Consider the following 6,551-nt stretch of genomic DNA (forward strand, 5'->3'; position numbering starts at 1 on the left):
GGAATACACAAGAAAGAACAAATCCACTGGTAGAACAAAAATGCAAATGAGCAAAAGAAAGAGACTAAACCTAACCATCACAAAAACCATAATGACAATGTAATAAGGCCTTTGTTTTATTTCTCATTTTGGTAATTGTGGTCTTCTCTCTTCTATTCTTGGTCAGTCTAGATAAAGGTTGGCTAATTTTGTTGATCTTTTTAAAGTATCAACTTTTGGTTTTGTCGATTTTTTATATTGTTTTTTAATTCCCTATTTCATATATTTCTGTTGTAATCTTTGTTATTTTCTACTTATATTTAATTTTGGTTTAATTTGCTCTTCTTTTTCTATCATCATAAGGTATAATTTTACATTTTTGATTTGAGATTTAAATAAAATTTTAATATAGGTGTTTATAAGTATAAATTTTCCTCCAAGCACTGTAAGAGCTATGCATCTTATAAATTTTGATATGTTGTGCTTTTATTTTTATCTCAAAGTAGTCTCGAATTTTCCTGTGATTTTTCTTTTTATCCATTGTTTATTTATGAGAGTGTTGTTTAATTTCCACACATATGTAAATTTTCTAAATTTCCTTCTGTTATTGTGGTCAGAGAACGTCTTTTCCATGATCTTAGTCTTTCTAAATGTATTAAGATTTGTTTTGTGGCCAAAATTTTAAAATCCTAACATTCACACGGAACAGCAAAAGACACTGAATAGCCAAAGCAATCCTGAGCAAAAACAATAAACCTGGAGGCATAACACTACCTGATTTCAAATTATACTACACAGCTATAGCAACCAAAACAGCATGGTACTGGCATAAAAATAGACACTCAGACTAGTGGAACAGAATAGAGAACCCAGAAATCAACCCACAGACTTACAGTCAATTGATATTTGACAAAGGCAACAAAAACAAACATTGGGGAAAAGAATGCCTCCTCAATAAACGGTGCTGGGAAAATTGGATATCCATATGCAGAAGAATGAAGCTATACCTGAATCTCTCGCTATACCAAAATCAACTCAAAATGGATTAAATATTTAAGTATGAGATCTGAAACTGTAAAACTACTAAGGAAAAATATAGGGAAAACACTTCAGGAAGTAGGACTGGGCAAGGACTTTTTGAACAAGATCCTCGAAGCAAAATTGATAAAAGAAAAAATAAATAAATGGTATTATATTGAACTACACGTTTCTGCACAGCAAAGGAAAAAATCAACAGAGTGAAATGACAACCTAGAGAGTGGGAAAAATATTTGCAAACTATCCATCAGACAAGGGATTAATATCCAGAATATACAAGGAATTCAAGCAAATATACAGTAAAAAACCAAATAACCTAATTTAAAAATGGGCAAAGGAGCTGAATAAACACTTTTTTTGAAGGAAGACATATAAATGGCCATCACTAATGGGAAATACAAATTAAAACCACACTTAGACTGGTTATAATCAAAAAGAAAGAAAGAAACAAATACTGGTGAGGATGTAGAGAGAAGGGAATGCTCCTACACTGTTGGTGAGACTGTAAATTAGTATAACCACTATGAAAAACAGTATGGAGATTTCTCAAACAACTACAGATAGACCTACCATACAATCTAGCAATCCCACCTCTAGGTATATACCAAAAGGAATGGAAAACACCATGTCAAAGGGATACCTGCATTCCCATGCTCATTGCAGCTCTGTTTGCAATAATCAAGGTATGGAACCAACCTGAGTGTCCATCGATGAACAAATGGATAAGAAAATGTGTTATATACACAGCATGGAATACTACTCTGCCATAAAAAAGAATGAAATTCTGCCATTTGCAGCAACATGGATGAGCTTGGAGAAAATTATATTAAGTGAAATAAGCTAGGCACAGAGGGAAAAATACTGCATGTCTTCACTCATAAGAGGGAGCCAAGAGAGAAAGAAGGAAGGAAAGAAAGACCATAGTGGTGCATTGGATTTGCAGAGGGAGAGAGCATACATAGGGTTACAGGAGTGGGTGGGAAGGGGGAGGAAGGTCAGGGATTAATTGGGTTGGGGACATGGAGAATAATCACAATTTGTGGTAATGGGCATACTGATACTGTTGATTTGACCATTACATCCTGGGCATAGGTGGTGACAGCTTTGTACCTCATGAAGTCCTCAATTCTATGTCTGCTAAAACCCATTCTCATTATTTGACATTTCTCCCAAATCTTTGTCTCCTCATGTGTTTCCTCTTTCTGTAGCTCCCCAGCAATCCCATCCAGCTGGGCTTGACTCCTTTCTTCCATTTATCCTACCCAACCAATCTATTTGCAAGTCCTGGCAATTCTAATTCTATCTTTATTTTCATGCCATTCCCCTACCTCCATATCCACAGGAACCAGCTATAGCAATACCTCACTACTTCCAGCTTGCTAGGTTGAAATAACCTCAAAAATGGCCTACAACGATCCCTGCCTGGTAGCATTTAAACGCTTGTGGAATACTCTCCCCCTGAGTGTGGACTGGGCTTAGGAACTCAGTTGAAATGAATAGAATATAACACAATGAATAGAATATGGCACACATAATGGTACATCACTTCCCATATTAGGTAACAAAAAGATGCTGTTTCCCACATTGCTTCCCTTTTCTTGCTCTCTCCTTGGCTTGCTCTGATAGAAGTCAGCTGCCAAGTTATGGCCTGTTCCATGGAAAGGCTCACGGTACATCACTTCCCATATTAGGTAACAAAAAGATGCTGTTTCCCACATTGCTTCCCTTTTCCTGCTCTCTCCTTGGCTTGCTCTGATAGAAGTCAGCTGCCAAGTTATGGCCTGTTCCATGGAAAGGCTCATGTGGCAAAAAAGTTAGAGAAGCCTCTGACCACTGAGGACCTGATATTCCCAGTCTAATAGCCTGTGAAGAGCTAAATCCTGCCAATAACTCTGCCCAGACTTCTGACCTATGGAAACCGAGAGATAACAAATGCTTGTTTTGTGCTGCTAAATTTTGGGATAATTTGTTATGCAGCAATAGATAACTAATATAGTTCCCAATGGTTATTCCCATATACAGGATTTATTAATATTTTTTGCTGCCAAATAAAACTTTTGGAAATATAGTTCTGTTTATGTCATTCCCATGTTCAAAAACTTCCAAAGACTCCCCATTTGCCTTTAGAAAATATCTAAGCTTCTCAGCTTGGCAACGACAGTGCTTTATCACTAAGTCCCAATTAGTTAATAATTAATTAAGGATTATTGGATAGTTAAAGGCAATCATGTGTAATTCAGATATCAATTGAATTCACCCTGTCCCTTAAGAGCTAAATAAGATTGGCTGCAACCATCAGTACACATTTTGTGGGAAATCCAACATTCTTCCCAAGATTCCTACCAATTCCTAGTGGATTTATGTTCTAACACTCACCTCTGGCTTTAGTTTGCTTCTCTGAATTCATTCAGTGTATAGATTGTCTCTCCATCCCACAAATGCTACTGTTCTGCATAATGTCAACACAAATGTGGAACTCAGTCCCTTTCCTTGACACACATACAGGTACACACTTCATAAAAGACTGTTTGTGAATCAGATTTTACCAAATTCTGAGGATTTTCCTCATGGCTCAAATAGCTTAAATTAAATATTACATATCACCATTAGGATATTTTTGGAAGGTGAAAAAAATGATAATACAAATTAATTTTGGTTTCTATTTGCATAAAGAAACACTGGAAAGATACCATAGAAATTAAAAAAGAAATTATCTATGATTGGGGTGTGGAATGAGGTGGATAGTAACAAAAGATGGAATAAGATGTTACACTGTATTCTTCTATATTATTTTGATTTATAAGCCATGTAAATATACTTTTTTCAGAAAATTAAAAGTAAAAAATAAAATTGAAAAATCACAAAGACCTCTTCCACTGGGAATTTTTTACTGGCTATGCCACGCTGTCAGATTCTGAATTCTCCTCTCCCCTCCCATTTCTCCTTCTTATATACTCCATCCAGTGTCCTGAACAACCTATGGGTCAAAGAAAAGATTAAACAGGATATCAGAAAATTTCTTGAAATGAATGAAAATAAAGATTCATCATACCCAAACCTATGAGAAACTGCAAAAGCAATATGAAGAGAGAAGTTTGTTGCAATAAATGCTCACATCAAACAAATAGAAAGATTTTAAATAAACAACCTAATGTTACATCTCAAAGAACTAAAAGAACAAGAAAAATTAGTAGATGGAAAGAAATAATTGATCAGAGCAGAACTAAATGAAACAGAGACCCCCCAAAAGATATAAAAGACCAACAAAACAAAAAGTTGGTTTTTGAAAAGATAAACAAAATAGACAAGCCATAAGCTAGTCTAGCTAAAAAAAGAGAGAAGACCCCAAAAGCCAAAAATCAGAAATGAAAAAGGAGACATCAAAGTTGATACCACAGAAATACAAAGGATCATTACAAACTATTATGAACAACTTTATGCCAACAAATTTGAAAACCTGGAGGAAATGGATAAATTTCTGGACACATACAAACTACCAAGACTGAACCAAGAAAAATAGAAAACCTGAACAGACAAAGAGCAACAAGATTGAAGCAGTAATCATCAGTCTCCTAACAAAGAAAAGTTCAGGACCAGATGGTTTCACTGCTGAATTCTGTCAAGCCTTTAAAGAAGAATTAATACCAATTCTTTTCATACTATTTAAAAAGTTGGAACAGAGGTCATTCTCCCAAATGTATTCTATGAGGCCAGCATCACCCTGATACTAAAACCAGGCAAACATACTATCATAAAAGAAAACCACAGGCCAATATCCTTGACAAAAATAGCTGTAAAAATCCTCAACAAAATATTAGCAAACAGAATACAGCAACACATCAAAAAAATTATACACCATGATCAAGTAAGATTCATCCCAGGGATGCAAGTTTGGTTTAATGCATGCAAGCCAATAAATGTGATCCACCACATCAATAAAATCAAGGACAAATACCATATGATTGTCAGACTATATGCAGAAAAAGCCTTTGACAAAATTGAACATTTGTCATGAAAAAGACTCACAGGAAATTAGGTATAGAAGGAAAATATTTCAACACAATAAAAGCCATATAGGGCAAACCCACCTCGAATATCATCCTGAATGGGGAAAAGCAGACAGTTTTCATTTAATCTTATTTTAATGGGGAAAAGCTGGCAAGAATGCCCCCTCTCACAACTCCTATTTAACATAGTATTGATAGTACTATCCAGAGAAATCAGGCCAGAGAAAGAAATAAGGGCATTCAGATTGGAAAAGAGAGAGTCAAACTGTCCTTGTTTGCAGATGACATGATCCTATACATAGAAAAACCTAAAGACTCTACAAAAAAAACCTCTTAGAGCTGATGAACTAATTCAGTAAAGTTGTAGGGTAGAAAATCAACATGCAAAAATCAGTTGTTTTTATATACTCCAATAATGAACTAGTAGAAAAAGAAATCAGGAAAGCAAGCCCATTTACAATAGCTACAAAAGGGAAAGTCCTCTTCAATGAGACCTACAAATTGCTGCTGAAAGAAATTAAAGAGGACACAACAAGATAGAGAGAAGTTCCATGCTCTTGGACTGGTAGAAATAACATTGTGAGGGCCGGCCCTCACACTGGCGCACTGGAGAGTGCGCCGCTTGGGAGCGCGGCGGTGCTCCCGCTTAGGGTTCGGATCCCATGTGGAAACCAGTTCCCGCTCACTGGCTGAGCGCGGTGTGGGCGCAACACCGAGGGTTGCGATCCTGTTGCCAGTCAGTAAAAAAAGACAAAAAGGAAAAAAAAAAAAAAAAGAAAAGAAATAACATTGTGAAAATGTCCATACTACCCAAAGTGATCTACAGATTCAATACAATCCCCACCAAATACCAATGACATTCTTCACAGAAATAGAAACAAACAATCGTAACATTTACATGGAACAATAAAAGACCCTGAATAGCCAAAGAAATCCTGAGCAAAAAAAAAAAAAAGCCAGAGGCATTATACTACCTGATCTCAAATTATACTGCAAAGATATAGTAACCAAAACAGCATGGTTATTTGGTTAAACATGGTATAAAAACAGACACTGAGACCAATGGAACATAATAGAGAACCCATAAATCACGTGACTTAGATCAGCCAACATATCTTTGACAAAGGCTAGAGGAACATAGACTGGGGATAAGACTGCCTCTTCAATAAATGGTGCTAGGAAAATTGGACATCCATATGTAGAAAAATGAAACTAGACCCATACTTCTCACCATATACCAAAATTAACTCACAATGGATTACAGATTTAAATATAAGACCTGAAATGATTAAACTACTAAAAGAAAACATAGGGAAAACAGTTTGAGAAGCAGGACTGGGCAAAGAGTTTATGAATAAAGCCCCAAAAGCACAGACAACAAAAGAAAAAATAAACAAACGAGATCACATCAAACTAAAAACCTTCTGGGCCGGCCCGGTGGCGCACTGGATAGTGCGCCGCTTGGGAAGCGCGGCGGCGCTCCTGCCCGCGGGGTCGGGTCCCCCATACAGACCAGGTACCGCCCAC

This window comes from Galeopterus variegatus, unplaced genomic scaffold, assembly GCF_000696425.1.
Source record: "Galeopterus variegatus unplaced genomic scaffold, G_variegatus-3.0.2 Scaffold3422, whole genome shotgun sequence".
Classification (NCBI taxonomy): domain Eukaryota; kingdom Metazoa; phylum Chordata; class Mammalia; order Dermoptera; family Cynocephalidae; genus Galeopterus; species Galeopterus variegatus.